The sequence below is a fragment of the Apis cerana genome, linkage group LG6, assembly GCF_029169275.1.
Source record: "Apis cerana isolate GH-2021 linkage group LG6, AcerK_1.0, whole genome shotgun sequence".
NCBI classification, from domain to species: domain Eukaryota; kingdom Metazoa; phylum Arthropoda; class Insecta; order Hymenoptera; family Apidae; genus Apis; species Apis cerana.
The window spans coordinates 8,630,196-8,649,008 of record NC_083857.1 but is presented as its reverse complement, the minus strand read 5'-3'; the positions used below and the strand labels follow the sequence as shown (position 1 = coordinate 8,649,008).

General features: G+C 37.0%; 1 protein-coding gene and 2 long non-coding RNA genes across 13 annotated transcripts in view; 1 reads left to right on the top strand and 2 right to left on the bottom strand.

Annotated features, from left to right (window-relative positions):
• LOC107993776 (ecdysone-induced protein 78C) overlaps positions 1-18,813 on the top strand; it is a 137,123-nt gene that overhangs the window by 18,965 nt on the left and 99,345 nt on the right. The window lies entirely within an intron of this gene.
• Positions 1,440-4,261, bottom strand: LOC114576975 (uncharacterized). Its single transcript, XR_003696594.2, has 3 exons — positions 4,128-4,261; positions 3,147-3,274; positions 1,440-2,696 (listed from the first exon to the last, which is right to left on the bottom strand). It is a non-coding gene; the product is annotated as an uncharacterized LOC114576975 (long non-coding RNA).
• Positions 10,434-14,040, bottom strand: LOC107993781 (uncharacterized). Of its 4 annotated transcripts, none has more exons than XR_009830130.1 (3): positions 13,330-14,040; positions 12,806-12,988; positions 10,434-11,867 (listed from the first exon to the last, which is right to left on the bottom strand). It is a non-coding gene; the product is annotated as an uncharacterized LOC107993781 (long non-coding RNA). The 4 variants fall into 4 exon arrangements; XR_009830129.1 differs by having other exon boundaries at positions 12,806-12,979; XR_001765184.3 differs by having other exon boundaries at positions 12,806-12,910; positions 13,334-14,039.

Below are 18,813 nucleotides of genomic sequence, written 5' to 3'. Positions count from 1 at the left end.
TAAGTTAAATTGTAGGGTAGGTGAAAATTGTTTCGATATTTTTGACGTCGATTCGCGGTGTAATCGAGGGAATTATTTATAGGATTAAAAGGATAATGAAAATTGCTTTAGAGGTCGTAGAGATAAGTTGTGATGATGCAGGTTAGAAAGGAAGATGGTTAAATCGAAAGAACTGGTTGCGGAGGGTATATAAAACATTTGCAGGGGACAATACGTTTCTCTGGATCTTCGATTCAAATTTCTTGCGCGTCATCCGAGATACAGCCGTATCGAAGACAGACTTGGCGAAATTTCACGTTTGTGACATGGCATTTCGAAAGGACAATACGAGTTTCTATTCTCGTCAAAAGTCGAGATGTCTTCCTTGTTGGAATAAAAATCAACGTTACAAAAGTTTAAATTTAAAGAACGTATCGTTTTCATCGCTGCTAATAATCAATAAACCTTTTTCCTAACGCATAAAGTCATTGATCTAATCGTAAAATTCTTCAATATTTTCACAAGTTTTTCTAGAATCCACGTAACGTTACGATTTTGATTAAACATCATTGGCCTAATTAATTAATTCTCTGCAAATGTTTTCCAAATTTTCTAAAATTTTCATCGCAATTTTTAGCGTATTATCTACCACACAATTACGTATTTTTACATCTAAAAATCACTTGATCGATTTAACACGACTAAAAACTGTCGAGGTAGCAAATTTTCTAGAACCATCGTATACTTGATAGGCCAGGCAACCACTTTTCCATTGACCATGAGAAGCGTCGAAAACGTGGAGGCCGCCCGTTTAAATTATACATTCGTCTAAAAGGTCCGCCGATCAGAGAGAGATTCGACGATTCCCGAAAATCCAACTTTGAATTTCAAACTCGGGAACGGTCAAGGCCTGCCTTGTCTGATTCTATTCGGGACTATCCCCTGAGATGGAGGCTCGCGTTAACACTCGCGACGCGAAAAATTTCCTTTTCCTCCTCAAGTTTCTCGTGTCACGTCCCGTGTCGATAACGCGTTCTCACCCCTGAGAACGGAATATTTCTCGACCTGTCATCCGTGGTTCCAAGGGAATCCTCCCGTAAAAGCACGGTTTACCTTTAGCGCATCGACGGTTGCTCCTTCTTTTCTCCCCTTTCCTCCTCCCCTTCTTTCGAAACTTTGCAAGAAAGTTGGCCACGCTCTTTCCAACAAAACCAACTTCTCTCGAGAATTAATCATCCCGCGATCCTCCTCTTTTTAAATCGTCTTTATCTTCTAGATGGAGGCGAAGAGAGCAGAGAAGTTTCGAGTTTTAGTGGAAGTTAAAAAACGAGGAATTGAGAGAGAGAGAGAGAGAGAGAGAGAGAGAGGTTTGGCGAGATGGAATGGATGGGATGGGCGATATTAAATGTTTGCTCGTTTTGATAGATCTATTTTTCCGCTTGTTTATTTGTCGGTCGAATGATTGAGTTTTATTGATCGATGGTGAATTATGAGGCAGGAAAGTTTTCTTCGCTTCGGTGTATGTTATTTTATATGTGGGTGCCTATCCATCATGGCGATGCGATGTAATTGTGAAATTGACTTAAGAGAAATGAAAGGGTTGAGAGAATAAGGATGTAAAATACATATATACGACTTGCTTATCGATTCATAAACTGAATCTATTATCTGCCACTTTGATAGAACTTGTATACAATGTGGAGTAATTTTTAACGTTATTCGTGAAATGTAAATATTCGTGAGGGAAAAAAACATTATTGAGCATAGAAGAGGGAAAAATTGATGACTCCATTTTTAGTAATTTAACTTAATACTTTTTTCAAATCGTTTAGTGGAACTTTTTTAAAAGAATTTAGTACAAATTCAAAACTATTCCGTTGTAAAAATTGGAAAATATCACTTATCAATTTCTTAGTGAGAATTAATAGCGCCACTGTAATCGTCTATTTGTTCCAAAATGAAAAACAAACGGTGAGGAAAAATAAGATTAAAAAAAAAAAGGCAATCTATTGGTATATTTTGAGGGGAAATATATAATAGTTTGTTCTTAGCTTCGATATTAGCTTTTCTATTCTTGTACCATTACGTAAGATTGCGTCACCGTGTTTTTAAAAAATTCATTTCACTAGGACTCGATTCCCTTGGGCTACACGGCGATAATCAATTCGAAATCGAGGAGTTGTATTCACGGCTATCTCTGATGGAGAGGCGTTGCTCGGCCCCCGTCGATGACCGTTCGCAGTCATTGGCGTCCTGCTCATGTCACGTAAATCGTCTTCCTGGAACGAAGGCCACGAGAAAGTTCGTGCCGCTGGTTCAGTGCCACGGTCACGCTACGTGCGTGGCATCGACACCGACGAAAGTAAACTAAATCCAAAGGATTACGCAACCCCGTTTTAAAAGTCTCTCGATGTTCTTCTCTGACCGCCTTCCTTCTCGTTCCTTCCCCTTTCTCCTCGCCGCTTCGTCGCTCGCCTCGAATTATTTGATTAATTCGTGCCGTGGCAAGGTAAATCGATAGCGCCCCTTTGTCAGTAATTTTGCATTTGAGAATGATTGATCGTGCCACTCGAAACTTTCAACTATTTTCTCCTCGTATATGGCGAAATTTGAATAGATCCAGCTCGTGCTGATTAACCGTTATCGTAGATGAAAACCTTAAATTGAGACGTGATGGATGAATTTTGTTGGAGATCGATCTTAAATTTTGATATTCTCTGAAAAAAATGTATATATATATATATATATGTGTATAACAGAATATACAAGTATTAAATATTCTTATATCTATTTAAAATTTGATTTAATAATTTTTAAAGTAAAATCTTTAAATCTCTAAAATACGTAATAAAATCCAATTTTAAAATGTTTTTTTTTTTTAAATAAAGTATATGAGAGGGGAATATCCCGTTTGATAAAAATTGTTAAAGAGAAGGCAAAATTTTCATAAGAAAACTGTTTGACTAGAAAAGAAAAATTTACAATTCTCATTATCGATTGTACAAAACATTTGAATTCTTTCGTATAAATGGTTGGTCGTTCAAAAGATTCTTCCAACGTGGTCATTGGTTTTGAATAATTGCCGGTTACTTCCGAGTGTAATATAAGCAAGTCAGAATCGTGTGTCGAGTCAACGTGCTTTATTAATATTCATGTATTATATTCACCAGATACTCGTTTCTTGTCTTCGTATGGCGTTCACCTTTTCGATACGTTTCCGGATTTTTTGCACGCGTGTGTGTAATCGTCCCCTGTGATAATCCAGTTCTTTTGTGAGAAAAGAGATAGAATCGTGCTAAAATTATCATTAAAGAATCCGTGACGTATATCGTTTCATGGTGGATTATATTATCGTGACGTTGCATTTTTATGATCGCACATGAAAATAACGGTAAAAAATCAGATCAACAATCCTGAAATTATTTGCAATTAATCTATAATACGCTTAAAAATAATTCCCGCAAGATCAATTCGATCCTCCTTGGATAAATTTAACTTTCTATCCGCATTCGAGGGATTTATAGCATCATTTCCTTGCCCCGAAGCCTCATGGCTACCAGATACTTTTGACACTTGTGCAGTTTCACACGTTTATATAACGCGTGTCTTTAAAATTTCTATTCACAACTACCGGTTAATTGCATTAAAATCCATGATTATGATTGTTACAGTGCGATATTAATTATTTATAATTATATTCGATCGGAAAGTAAAAGAATAAATTTTAACGTTGAAACTTTTAATTTTCATTCGAGTTAAGAAGAAATATTTTAATGCGATATAGAAAGAAAAAGAACCTGTTAAACAGGTAGTAACTTTTTAGAGTTAAAAATGGTTGATGAATTTTATGAATCTAATGAAGTTTTATTTTTTAAAAAAAAATTAATAACATAATCTTTCTCGAAAAAAAATATATACTTAATCATATTTCTACTATGAATTTTAATTATAATTAATTTACATTTAAACTTCGCAATCATATGTATATAAAAAAGATTAATTTATAATAAATTGACAATTATACGAAGAAGAAACAAAAAAAGAAATAGATAGAAATTAACGCTTCCGCAAAACTTGAAAATCGTTTAACCTCATTGGCGCCAGTCACGTTTGGCGTACAGCATGTAATACTATGGTTAGATACGTACCTGGCGCATATACGAAGTAAGGAGTAGGGGGTAGAATGCGCGGATATTAACGCGAGAAAATATTCTGTGCACCGGCAAAAAGTGACGCGGTATTCCATTATCCTCGTCGGCACGATGCAAAACCGGTCGAAATGATTGGATTTTTATTTTCCATCTTGCTCGTTGCTCTGTTCTCTGTCTTCGTTGCGTGGCGCGTATCGCGCGCGAGTTACAGCGTTTCTTCGTTTCTTTCTGGCGCGCGGCAAGTAACGAGTATCACCGACCGCGACCTAAAGCGAGAGAGAAGGACAAAAGATGCGCGCGCACACGAGCGCGAATCGCGCATGGAGACGCATGTGCGTACGCGAATGTGTGCGCTGTTACCGTGTGACTCATCCAGGTACATTGCACCCGGTACGTGTCCGGTACAAGCTCGAGTTGGTACGTTCGACGAACGATCATGTCCAATATTTTCCAATTTTTTAATCGAGACAATGTGATCTTGATTTATCAATTCTTATGATAATTCGTTACTTTCAAAGTGAATCGTGCCTTAGAAATGAATTGATTGCAGGCGGTACTGTCGTCGACGAAACTTGAGAAACAATTTGCTGAAATTATATGCGATCATCCGACACACGATCTTAATTGTTTCATACTGAGCACTTGGCTCCCTAAGGTCCAAGAGTTGGCTCCTGATTAGCGATGATTACTATCATCGGTCAGGCAAGGGAAATGTTCTTGAGGCAGTTCGTATGCAGTCACGATTTCTGTAGATGTCTCGCGAGCACATGCAGTTGATCGGCTACAGATATAAGGCGTAACATGTTGTTAGGTTAAATACGCGAAGCGATACTCCCCGTCGGATATTCATTGAACGAACATTTAACCCAATCGCTTCCTACCGGCCTTGCCATTTCTCCCGAAGAACATGTGCGTGCAACCAGAGAAAACGAAGGCATCGAGAGTGGTTGTCTTGACTCGGAGTGGCGCGCTGGAAATCGCGTGTGGATTATTAAAAGTCATCGAAGCGTGTGGTAAATACTCCTCGATCTGTCTCTCTCTCTCTCTCTCTCTCTCTCTCTCTCTCTTTCTCGTTTTCTTCTTTTGACTTTTCAGAGCTCCTTGACAGTGTTTTCTTCGGTCTCTCGCTCATTCCTTTTCGTCTTCCGTGCGTCTTCGTTTTTGTCTCTCTCTCCATTGCGCCAATGCTAGTTTGTGTCTCCCTCTGTGTTGCTTTTTCTCTCTTCAACATTCTCGAGCGAATCTTCGTCGTTCTCCGTTGCACCTCAAGAGCAATGAACTCTCGGTAGGGTATATCATCAGTGAAGTGATACTACCAGTGTGCGCGTGCGTCAATGTGTACGTGCGCGCGCATGCGAGCCGCGCGTGTGTAGCACGGGTGTGCAATGCACAACGCGATCGAGTCGCGTTTCCATCGCACCTTTTCTCTTCCTTTTTTTTTCATTGTATATATGCGTCGAATAAAATGAAATCATGGCATATAGAATACGCGGTGAACCCAAGATTGGTACACGTGCAGCAATGGTCAGAAACAGCTACGTGTAGAGTGCATGCATCAACTGTAACCGCGATATGTCTTGAATCGCTCGTTTCTTTTCCCATTTCTTTTTTTTTTTCTTTTTCTTTGCAATTTTTCCCTCCTGACGTAAATCGATTGAATATTTTAGGTATGTAACATTTTTAATACATTTTTAACAAGATAACACGTGCGGTGATAATAGTTGAATAGACAGATTCACGATTTAAAATTGAAAAGAAAATTTTATTCGTTCTTTCGATATTACGTTATGCAGCAATCTCATTGCAACCGACTCGACTCGCTTGCAAGTCGTCAGCCCGGAAACCGGCAATCCATTTGCTATTCGTTGCTTTGTTTAGTATTGCCGTTGCGCGCAATCTTCTTGACAATACAAAGTGAATTCTGGAATATTATTTTTCGAGTAAATTAACTTGGAGGATTCGTTCTTGAGATTGTCAATTAGTATATCTTGCAAAATATTCTTGCAAAAATAGTATATACTTTGAAGATTAGATTCAGTATATCACTGATATTTCAGAAAGGAAATTATATTACGTAGAGTTAAAGTTTAGAGTAATTGCTATTTCACTTCAACGGGAAAAAAAGTTGTATAATTTCAAGGGTAAATTGATTATAAAGATTTATATAAAATTAATTTTCAATAAATTTTCATAACCTGATCAATAATTAAATAACATGTTAATCGGTAATTTATAAAAAGATACTTATTTATAGATAGGTTTTGTTACAAGAAAGGGAGACTTGGCTAATGGCAATGCTAATAACACGACGGTATAAATAGGAGAGATTCCTTTAAGAGGAGAGAGAGAGATTCGAGTTGGCGTTGGTAAGTGCAACGCCATTGAACTGTCCACTATATGTATAGTACGAGTGGTCATGCAACGGTAAAATTAAGGAAAATTGATTAAGATTGGTCATTTTAAATGTATCTGATCGAACTTGTACATTCTGACTTCCTGGTGCAAGAGTCGCACTCTTGATTAATGCGAATTTTTTGATACTCAAAATTTATATTATCCAAAGAATTATATAAATATAATACAAAAATTTATAAATTTTGTTGTATTTAAAAAATAAATTAAAAAATCATAATAAAAATACTTTGAAATTTCAAGAAATATCCATTATATTATAATTCGACTTTTAACAAGCTAAATTGTATTTTATTTTTTCATTAAATTGTTTTTCTATTATATTTTACAACATCAAAATAATAATATTTAAACGCGATAGAACTATCTATTTGTGTAGAATTTTCATGAGCATAGCGATTCTTCCTCCAATGGGATCATTATTCATGAGATAAAAGGCGCGACCGTGGTTACCGCGAAGTGATTTCGTTGCATCAAAACTCGTTCAGGGCACAAATAAGCGCGCCTTAATCGCACACGCATTTCAGGCACTGTGTAAGTTACATCACATATATTACGTATCCATCACACATATGCGTACGCGTCCGTCAACGCGTTAAACACACGTGAAGAGTGATTATTTCCTTTCTTGCTGACCTGCTGTAATTCTGCCTGTTGTACACTTGTTTTTTGCACGTACTTACGCACATTGTCGCGTGCAGCATGTATATACAGGTGCGTAGATAAGTACGTACATATTCGACTTGAAGTACATACTTCCCTCTACAAATATCGAAGTACACGAAGTGAACATACATTCAACGAATATATGAGAAACGAGAAAGATAAATGTTCGCGCATAGATCCACTATAAGCAAATGCTAATAATATTCACTTCCTGTAACTCAGTTATATTAAATCATTGCTGTATTTCTGTATTATTACCATTTTCTTTATACATTACTATTACCTTTTACTAGCAGCGCGTTTGCTGTGCACACTAACACAATCACGTACGCTCATTCGCCGACTATCGAGTGAAAAGATAAAAGAATGTTTCCTCTACATATCCTTTTCTTGGCAATTGTACGTTTCCATCGACTATGCTTTTAGTTATTCGATATATCGTTCATCAGTGAATGTTTTGTTAGCAAACTTCATCATTGCGTTTCGCTCTACATATTTTCTATTCGAAACATGGAAACAAACAACTTATTAAAATGATGCTTGTTGTTTTTATGTATGGAGGAAAAAGATGATATAACTACATCAAGCAAGTAATCTTTATTTTTTCATTTAGAGGAAAGGAACTCGTTCTACTTCGTGTAATTTTCGCATTTATGCAAATTTCATTCCTGACATCGGCAAAATTATATATTTGTTTATCAGTAGGAACGAAAGATTAAGCAAAAGAAACTAAAGTAAATGATCGAAACTCATATTTTTTTTTCTGAAACGAGCAAACGGAATCACATTTTTAAATCTGGACGCTCATTCCATTAATGTTTCTGGACAATCCGGTTTCGTATACCGACCTATTGGCTTCGTTCAATTTTATTCGTCGTTCTCGTATGAATTCGATAATGTTCGATCCTTATTTTTTCGCTGGCAACCTCGCCCCTCTTTTCTACATACGTAAACTCCTTGCACGGCCGTCGTTTGTAGGTGTGTGCATGTAAGTATACGTATCTAGCGGTAAGGACGCAGGCCTTGACCATGAATACAAGTTGGTGGATTGCATAACTATAGTTATGTGCGGTGGAACGACAGTGGCTCTCCCTGCGACTGTAAAACGCGTCCATGCACGCACAATCCAGCTCCACAGCGCATGAGCGTATGTACGTGGCGCGTATGTGCGCGCGCACACGTGGGTCGAACAGTACAAACGTGTTATATATACACACGAAACAATTTGTATTTTCTTTTCGGAGAAGGAAAAAAATGTAAACGTTTTTTATTTAATTAAAAATATTAAAAATTCTTCTCGTACAAATTAACACATTTATACATGATCATGAATTAGAAATACCATATTATTACTCTTGGAGAACTTATTGTGAATCAAACTATATATTGTATACCTCTTCTTAGTTTTTTAATGTAACATTCTTCATATATATGACAAGAACTGTGTATGTATACCATCGTAGAGTACACTGCACTCGTGACGTGTCACGTACTCATGTTTGCACGTGAGTGTACTTGAATGCGCGGGCACACGCACGCACGCACGCGCACTTGCTCACACAACCACGCATTCAGCGACGTGTTGAAACGAGCGGCATTGCGTACGCAGACGTAAGGCTGCGACCTTGCCTTTAAGCTTCAAACAGCTGTTCGTGGCGGTGTTTTGAGCCTTCGTGAAATGGAACGCGAGTAAACGAGGGTTGCGAGACATCGGCGGTAAGGACGTCGTAATCCATGGCGAGATCCAACGATAATGGTAAATCGTTGGATCGATGTATTTTGTCACTAAATTTACGGGCGTTTTCATGTTTGATACGATCTTGGACGCATCGATTTTTTTCAACCAGAATTCTGGGATATAATATTCGGATCATTATTTTTGCCAATTCAATTAAAATTTTACACAAAAGAATTTAATTCGTATTTTATTTCTGTACTTATTAATGAAAATTATCTTAGTCTATGGTATTTTCAAAATTCATTGATTTATACAATTGTATATTTATGATATATATAGACATATATTATTTTAGATCTATATGAATTAATTATGTAGCTTTAGATTAATTATATTTATTTAGATTAACATAATATTCTTACCATTGATTATTACGATTTACAATTGAAAGAAGTTAACAAAGATATTATTGAAGAAATAATAATTCAGTTGATGTTTCAAAATATAGACTTGATGATGAGTAAATTACTATATTAAGAGACTAAAGAAATCTTGGATTATGATAGAATTCTAGATGGGAAATTAATAAGAATTTTTTCACATGATTTACTCAATGATAAAGTAATACGGTAATAATTGCGTTTCTTTAATCTCTGAAAATCTCCCGTCACTGATGATGAATGATGAATCACACTGAAATGCATACAATACAATATACAATTGCAGCAATTCGCAGGAAAGCACATATTCGTGAAAAAAAAAAAAACAAGGTAAATTAACCGAAGCATCCAAGTGCTTAAAATAACAAAAAGATGAAAGTCGACATTACAGATATTAATATATTTAGAATGAATCTTACTGCAACATCTTCAATTCTGTTTTTTTTATTCTATATAAGTTATAATTAACAATAATTAGCATTTTTATTAATAAAAAACATTATGAATTGTAATATGTAATTTTCAAACAATATTTAAAATTTTATATCTTTATATCTAAAATAAATTTAAATTAATGTTAGATTTATTTAATTCATATCGTGAAAGATAAAAACTTTAATTATATAATACGCAGTTTTTAATTTGAAAATTATAACAAATATCAAATTTCTAGATTGTATATAGAAAATTAAAAACTTTTATTCGTACATATAAATCGCGTTTTTATCAGCTAATTCTCACATTTGATTCTTTGAAAAAATTAAAGGTTCCTGTTGTTCTCAACAAACATGAATTATCTGTACCACCTACCAGCTCTGATTTTCCACCCACTTGAACACATCTTTGCATAAATTCATTCTCTCCCTCTCTTTCTATCTTGATTGTTATCTGCAGGATGTTACGGGCTAAAATTGTACACGTCGAAGATCACAAGCGAAAGAGAAAGTCCGTTTGAATTAAGTCGTCATTGAGGAAGATTTACTGGCAATTATTTTCCGCTTAACGTTCGATGCTCGATTAATATCAACCTCTTATTTCTTTCGTCACAATTAAACGCTTTTGATGTTTTTCATCGTGTTTTATAACGAATAACTTTTCAACAGAAAATATATTTGTAAATTTATTGTAACATCTGTGAACTGAGATTAATTACATTATGGAAATATAATTTATGTATTTTATAATTTCATGATTCTTTAACATGGTATTGTTAAATAAGATTCGGTTGGTAGCTTTCAATGTTATATGTAGATTGCAGTTTTATGAGCTGCTTATGTATCTTTAATATTATTTGTAATGTAAAAGAAGCAATTAAAATATAGATGTTATACGTAGCTGTGATTAAAACTTTGGTTACAGTGGATGAGTTTTCTGATCAATTAACGTTCTGACAAGTTCAGAATAAATAAATTCGTCAAATAAATTCTCGTTAAACTGATCATTTCTCTCCTCAAATATCTCATGAATTCGTTTCACAAATATTTCACGCTATTACAATAAAATCGGATAAAGTAGAAAAATTGAAAAATTATAAATATTTAGAAAATTTTCCATAAATCATAAATATAATATATCGATTGCACAATTTCTTCCCTGAATCTCATCAAATTTTACTTCATCTTCCTGATAATTATTCAAATAAATATTTAAATAGGAGAAAAGGAACAGAATTCAGCCGTCAACGATCGCCAATTCCCATCCGATGACAAAAATAGTTCCCGTATAAATTTCTTCGACACTTGAAAATAGCCTTAGTGTTATATAATGCACGCTATCGTCGAGGCTCGCTGATTTTCCACCTGCACGCAGCCAGTTCGAGCCAACGCACATAAATTTGCCCCACCTTCTCTCACGATGATTATCAACGGGAAGTTATTCGACGCAGTTTCACCTACGAGCACGCGTGATTCTCTATCAACAGGAAGAAAAATTAACGAAAAAAGAAAATACCATAAAAACGAAGAAGGCGAACAGAGTAAACCGAATGCACATTCAAATTCCTATTCGGATCAAAGACGAAAACGAAAAAAAAAAAATGCAAATAAGAATTCGTGTTCGATCATCGACCGGATCACGAATTCGATCCGAATCGATCGGTCGATAGATGGATCGTATGGGAACGGATGGGTAGGGAGAAAAGGTGGACTGTTCGCGACGATGGCCGCGGAGCCGAAGGAGAAGGGAACGCTCATCAAAGAGGCATTGAACTCAGGATTCCGTGCGAGGACCACCGTGGAATAAGAAGCCACGGGGACTCGAGCGATTCGTTCATTCGAGGGACGTGCGAATCACCGGTTTTCGCGCGTGTTCACTTTGTCTACTTTGACGGTCGAGGACCTCCGGTTTCGCAGGATGCCAAGGCGGCCAAACTCTTCCGCCTTTTCACGTTTGACGGACGTTGATGTATTAAAAGGGTTTGAACACGAGATCCTCATTCCTCGTCCCTGGAACATCGTTTTTCGGCATTGTGATTGGTCTGTTTCCGGTTTCGATAGATTCGTACACGAACAGGCGCCACGATTGTTCTTGTAACTTGAAGAGCTATCAAATAGAGATGTTCGTGAATATAATTTTTCTCTTCGTTATCTGGTATATCGGGAGAAATTGAAAGAAGAAAGAAGAAACTCAAACGGCGATCATAATTCGATTATAGCTCGATCTTAGTTGGGATAAATAGAAGCGTTTCAGTGCGTGGCGTTATCGATGCTGGCTTTATGGACCGTTTGGAATACAAAAGAGAAGACGCGCTTGTTCAAATTGCTATACACAATGGCCGAAAGACGAAAGAAGCGAATCACGTAGTTCTCGAATCAGGTATTCTTGATACGCCACGCTTGACTGCAGGGATCTACTGTTAATTTCGTGTACTAGTGTTCGCGAGAATTTAATAGTAGTCCAATTTGTGACTAATTTAAATGTGCTGGTTTGTATTATGAATCTTTTTACTTTACTAAAAAAAAAAATGAAGATATAAAACTATATTTAATATATTGATAGAATACGTGAGAAAATATTTCTTCATAACTGTAATATAAATATTTCGTATTTATCTAATTTTGAAAAATACAGCTATAAAATTTGGTTAATGATCGTTTGCTTAGTCGTCACATTGTTGATCATTTTATTTCTATACAACAATATTATGAAGCGTAATTTTCCCAATGATGTTGATGAAAATTCCATCACAATCAATAAGACCGATGGAAGCGCATGCATTATGCAACACAACTTTCGACACATCCCCCGAAACACATGACTCATTCCCCCAGCCATTAATCATTTTCCGTGACAAACGCTTAAATACGCCGGCAACTGCTCGCGTAACGATCGAACGCGTCGTATGCAGAAAACGATAAATGTTGGGATACGCGGTATGCTTGCGTCGAGAAGAGGTACAAAACGGTCAATCATGCACCTGTCGTGACGTGGTCATTGGCCAATGCACTCGTTACATTATTATCGAACCGAATGAATCTTACCTTATTTGTTCGATTCTTTTCTTTCCTTTTTCGATTCCTTGTGGAGAGAATTAATTGTTACGAAGAACAGTTTATTGTTTGTTGAAGAAGATTGTTGTTCCAACTCTGAAAGAAATTTAATTAGTTATTTTTGACAGATCCAATTTGATAATTAAAGATGTATATCTCATTATTCTATTATTACTAGAATTAATCAATTATTAAAAATAATCAATCTTAAACACAAAAATACAAAAATTATAATAGCAAAAGATTTAAAGAAATTAGTTAATGAAAAATTTTGATTAATAAAATTAATTGAATAAAAAATACTTGTTACGATGTTATATTGGATGAAAATTGGTATTGAAACATAGAATTCTAAGGTGTTAAGAACTTCACTTGCTTGACATTAAGACTAACACATTCAAAACTAGATTAATTATTCAAAGTTTGTTCAACTAGTTAGGTGGTTACGATGCGTCAGCAAGTTTAACGCATATAGCAGCTTTAAACAAAATGGGTATAACATCTAAACGTAACACATACCTGCATACATAACTTTGAAGTTTAATCTATGATATTAACAACTTTAATTCACCTTTGCGATAATTCATTCAAAATACTGCAAAAATAAACGCCGAGTAATATAAACGTCGAATAGAGAAAAAATAATTAAAGCTTCCTATTCATGTTATAATTTTATTATTGTATCTTCTGCGAGAAATAATTAAATGAAATTCGTTTTCCTTATATATTGAAAAACAACACATCATAATTTTTTCGATGTTATATTACGATATATCCATTTAGAAACTCAACTTTTAAAACATGCCATGCATAATACACGTGCAGTGAAAGTGTCAAGAGGTTAACGTGAAAGCAAGTCTAATCCACGTTTATTTAATCGAATCTCTTCAACGGGACTATTACAACCAAGGAGCTGATCTCGCAGATTAACGCATGTGCACGCGACAATTTGTTACGTAATTGTTAACATAAGTGAATCCACAACTTTCACGACACGACCAGACATCGCGCGGCCATTTTCAGCAAGGCGATCGTGGCGCCTCGCGGATGATTAAGAGAATCAAAAAAGAAAATCGTATAGTTCCCATTGTCCATAAGCGAACTCGATCGGCCAAGACGACAAACGCTACGATGTCGATGTCGTTGTGTGTGACGTTTCAACGAACCTAGTCGCCACAAGGTGCCTTAATATGGTTACGTAAGAAAAGAGACAGCGTTACCATGGCAGCCTTTCAGCGAGGCATGCATATACGATCACCTCGTATAAGCCATAAGCGGTTGCGCGAACACGGAAGAGCTTGCATCTCCTTTACTCCCTTTCTGTCGTATCTTTCTTGCCTCCTTCATCCGTCTTCGTCCCATCATCCCTCCTTATTGCTCGGCCGGTTTCTCTACCGGCATGGCTGCACGACTCTGCCGATTTCCTCGACCAAACGATCCGAACGATACGTAACGTACGGCCGGTAAAGGGATCCAGGAAAAGGTACATTCAGAAAATCAATCCAGCCGCGCAGTCCAACTTCGTGCTGGGGCGGAGTTTTTTCATGACCCGTGGCGCCTCGAGACACGTCGTCGTAAATAACACGCGGAAACGGAACCAAACGTCCGTCCAACGGATGGACGGGCCGGCTACAACCGTCTGAATGAATCGCAGAAGAAATGTCGTAAATAATATTACAAGATACACGAGGTTGAGAAGTCGATTAACGAACCAGTTTGCCCTGCGCGAACCATCTAAATATTTCAACAACGTTATACCGAATGGCTTTGACGAAGACGTGGATTACACACGTATAAGTGTATAGAGCTCGATGATTCTTAGGTTTGAAACAGATTTTACGAGCATCTCGAACACTTCGATAGAAATATGTGCATTCAAGTATTTGAAGTATTAGCGGATTAAACTTTATTAATAAGCGATATCCATCAATGACGATTTGCAAAAAGAGAAGTTTGTCATTTCGAAAATTCGGAATAGATTCGAACGATCTGGAATAGATATCGATCCAGACGATATATCTCCGATATATGGTGTCCAGGAACGTGGGATTCTTCAAGACGGCTTTCCGGTTCACGTAATTGGAGCCCGTTTCTTGTCAAACCGTAGCCTAAGGCCGATTAGTCAGCGCGTTCGTGGCAACCTCCTCCTTCTCTTCTTATTCTGCCATTAGCGAAGGATTTAAACCGATTCGTTGATTTCCGCCTAAAGTGTCCGGTAGCTAGCCCGCCACCAACGGATTCCCGCGTACGTATAAGGTATCCACGGACATTAGCGGCGGTGGAAACGCGAATCCATCAAGGTATCCATCTAAGAAACGCCTGGTATCCCATTTCTGCCATTCGTTCTACGCCGTAGGAACGTGCATTTCAGTAGCGTATCATCTTGTACTAATGCAGAAGCCACTTGCCGCTTTTACTCCTCGAGAGAAGCTCACGTAACGCATTCTCTCTTTCTCTCTCTCTGCTTCGTCTTCCTTTTCCATTTAAACCCTTCGACCATCCACCTCCTTCGCTCTTCTTTGTCTCTCTATTTCTCCTTTCTCTCCTTCCCCCCCTTTTTTCTCCCTGTATGTAGCAAGGGTGTGTGCAGGTGTGCAAAGCTTTCTATCTTTGCCCGCGCGTCCACACACGCTCTCGCGGGGCCGCGGATTCATACACGGTGTGCCATCGCGGAATTGCACGCGATGCTCGCCCACGAGAAGCGTAGCCGCGGCTCGATCTCTCTCGATAACAGGCCAGGAAAACGCGGAATTAATCCTCCTCGCGTTCGCCCGCGAGATACCATCTTCGTTCCTCGCCTGTTTACCAATTTAAGTTTCACGGAAAGAGTTTAATATTTCACCGTTCCGTGGCGTCGAACCGGCGGGAATTGTTTATCGTAAAGCTTAGATGGGCTATCGTGGTGGTCGTTGTTGCACGTTCGTTTGTTCGTTGATTTTACGTTTATGGCGGACGAGCCGTAAGACTCGCTATAAGAGCTCGTTGCGATTTCCGCATTGATGACGATTGGAGATTTGACAGGCTTACATTCTCTAGTGGTAAGATGTATCTACATGGACGAATAATCTTGGTATTGAAGGTATAAAGCTGTTGGGTATCGCGCACCATCATTGGAAAGTTTTATATCTTTAGTGGATGGGATCGTATCTTTTTGAGAGAGATAAAACTCTCGAATTATAGCATATACTATTATCATTAAAAAGTAAGTTTTTAAGTATTGTATTAAATGCTTTTTTTTTTTTTTTTTGAAAATAGTAAATCGATTTGCGCGAAGGGAAATAAATAAATTGCGTTTTTCGAGATATTCGAAGGCCGGCTAATTACGTAGCATTATCACTGAGCAAGTAGTACGAGTGAAAAATACGATCGATAAATATAGATGGGAGGATTTTTCTGTGAGTTTTTTTTTAATCTGGAGATAGAACAACTTCTTAACAGGATGACACGTACGTTTTGTTACACCCTGTAAATCCGACGACGAGTGCGCGCGTGCGCAGTGTGGCGCGTGATTAGTGTCTCTGTGCGTCGTCTGCGAGCTTACGCCGTGATCCATGGCCTGTCCCAATCTATGCTGCTAAGGCAAAAGGAAGCAAAGCAAAACGCGGGCAAACACTCGGCTTAACCCAGTGAGGGGGCCTCGGCTACCCAGAATAACTTGTTCCGCATTGCATTATTAGACGGTTATTTCGGACCGCGTTTTACCATTCCTCCTTCGTAGAAGGACCTCATCTCCTTTCTCGTCCTTTGTTCGAGTGCAATAGAATTTTCCCCAATTATAAATTTTCTTTCCTTTCCACTGTTAACTTAATTTCAATCTTCCTTCCTGGCAAATGTTAAAAGCTCCATAATGGATTTCTAAAGGAAATTTCTGAATTATACACTTCACAAATTTTCCAATTATCCACTTTTGATTTTGAATTAATTCAAATCGAATTTGATCGAATTCAATTCTTGAACAAGAATATTCGGTTTCCTCGAAAACGAGATTTCACTGGAAAAGAATTATATCTCTCTTCGTTCAATTTCCTTCGAAATCTACGTTACTTTTTTATCACAATCGATATATGCATACCTCGCATATATATAATTCAAAGAATACCAAACGTTCCAAATATCACGGCAAGTGCTATATATCGTTCGAGCAATATCGCCATGATCGCCGACGAATTGTCCACCTTGGATTCCTCGAGGAAAGAGGAGGTTCCTCCATTCAAGTCGGTCGGATCTTCTCTTTGTTCCAGGGATCCCTAGCGTCCGACGTATAACCATAACGCGTTTAATGTTAAGCGTCGCTCGGATACAGTGGGTGTGGCCTGGCCTGTGGATCTATGGGAAATGGCAGAGGTTAGAAAGCGGGGAGAGGTTCGGTCGACGGTTTATGTAGAGATCTGATACACGCGCCGGTTGCTCGTATTGAGCATTAACATCGGTGCTCGCAACTTGGCGGGCAAAGGCCAATTCGAGTACGGACACGACATGGCTGAGAGTTCTGGCCTCGTCTCTTTCGGTGGCTGATGAGAAAGTACAACTTTCCCAGCGGCATAGGACAGCATCCTATGAGAGAGCGGCTTGATAGAATTCGTTGATTAGACCTTTAATTGCTTGATCTGTGCGCGGGGGCGTAGGATAGATGGGGAGGGGTTAATCCTCCCGTTAGATCTTCCTCCAACGATCGATCGATCTTTTTTTTAAAAGGAAAAGTTTGAATCAATTTTTTTGAAAAGAGAAGAAGAACGGATGGATTAAATTTATACGTTTTTAAGATAAAAATAATGCGATAAATAATCCGATTATTGGTTATTATGGTTCAATTTTTTTTAAAGGAAGAGTTTTTTGAATTAATTTAAAAAGAAGAAACAAAGTGATTAAATTTGTATACGTTTTAGGTTTGTTCGTTTCTCGTTTATCGTCGATTGATTTCTTTAAAAATTAGAAGGGAAGATTAATCTTTTAAAGAAGAAGAATTTAATTTATTTCGTCGAATATTTTTAGAACAAAATTTAAGATAAAACTCTTAATTGGATATTAGATTCGTGTATTGGAAATTCGTGTGAGGTAAAAGGTCTGGTTATCGTGCCCCCCCTCCCAGATATCGGATATTGATTAATCTTTTTAAAATTAGCGAAGGAATTAACTATCGAACGTTATCGATTAATTTTTTAAAAATTGGACATGTAAGCAATTAAGATAGTATATCTAAGATAGAGCTTAATCAATAGATTTGTGTGTGGAAGCGTGAGATAAATAGTCTAGTCACCGTATCTCCTTCCATTTATCAGATAATCGATTAATTTCGAAAAATTACGGAAGATATCTATTGCCGACGATCGATTGATTTTTTTTAAGAAATTAATTACATTAACGATTGAATCTTTTAAAAATTAAAGAAGAACATTTTTAAGATAAAGCTTAAATTTTTATTTGCCCGTGTAATATCGTCGTAATATATAATGGAAAATATTTGAAACTTTGTAATAATTTGTTCCTTTTCGTCGTAGAAAATGTTGAGCTCAACGAAATAAAAATTTCATCGCGTAATAACATATGAATTAAAATGTTTTTCGAAGTAGTTGTCAGTTGTTGGAATTCTATTCTTAAATAATTCAAAGTGTAAGTAACGTTAAAGTTCTTAACTTTGAAAAGCTTGCTTTCATCGTAGACTCTATGCATTTCAAGTTTCAAGAAGGAAAAAAAAAATCTCCATCTTATTTTCCCCTTGCTTTTCGCATGCAAACACTTATCTTTATACGGAGTGTATGTGTGTCTATTAATAATGCGTTATCAAACAGCTGCATGCTAGGGAACACCCTAAATTTTAAGGCCTCGTACAATCACTGGATTAAAGAAATCACGATAAAATCCGAACACACCTCCTCACGAAACTCTTTCCAACTTAAACTCTAAACTTAAACTTTTTTTTTTAGAAACACCATCATAAAGATTCGAAAACAATCAATGAATATTGATTCAGAAAAAAAATAGTTTTTTTTTATTTTTTT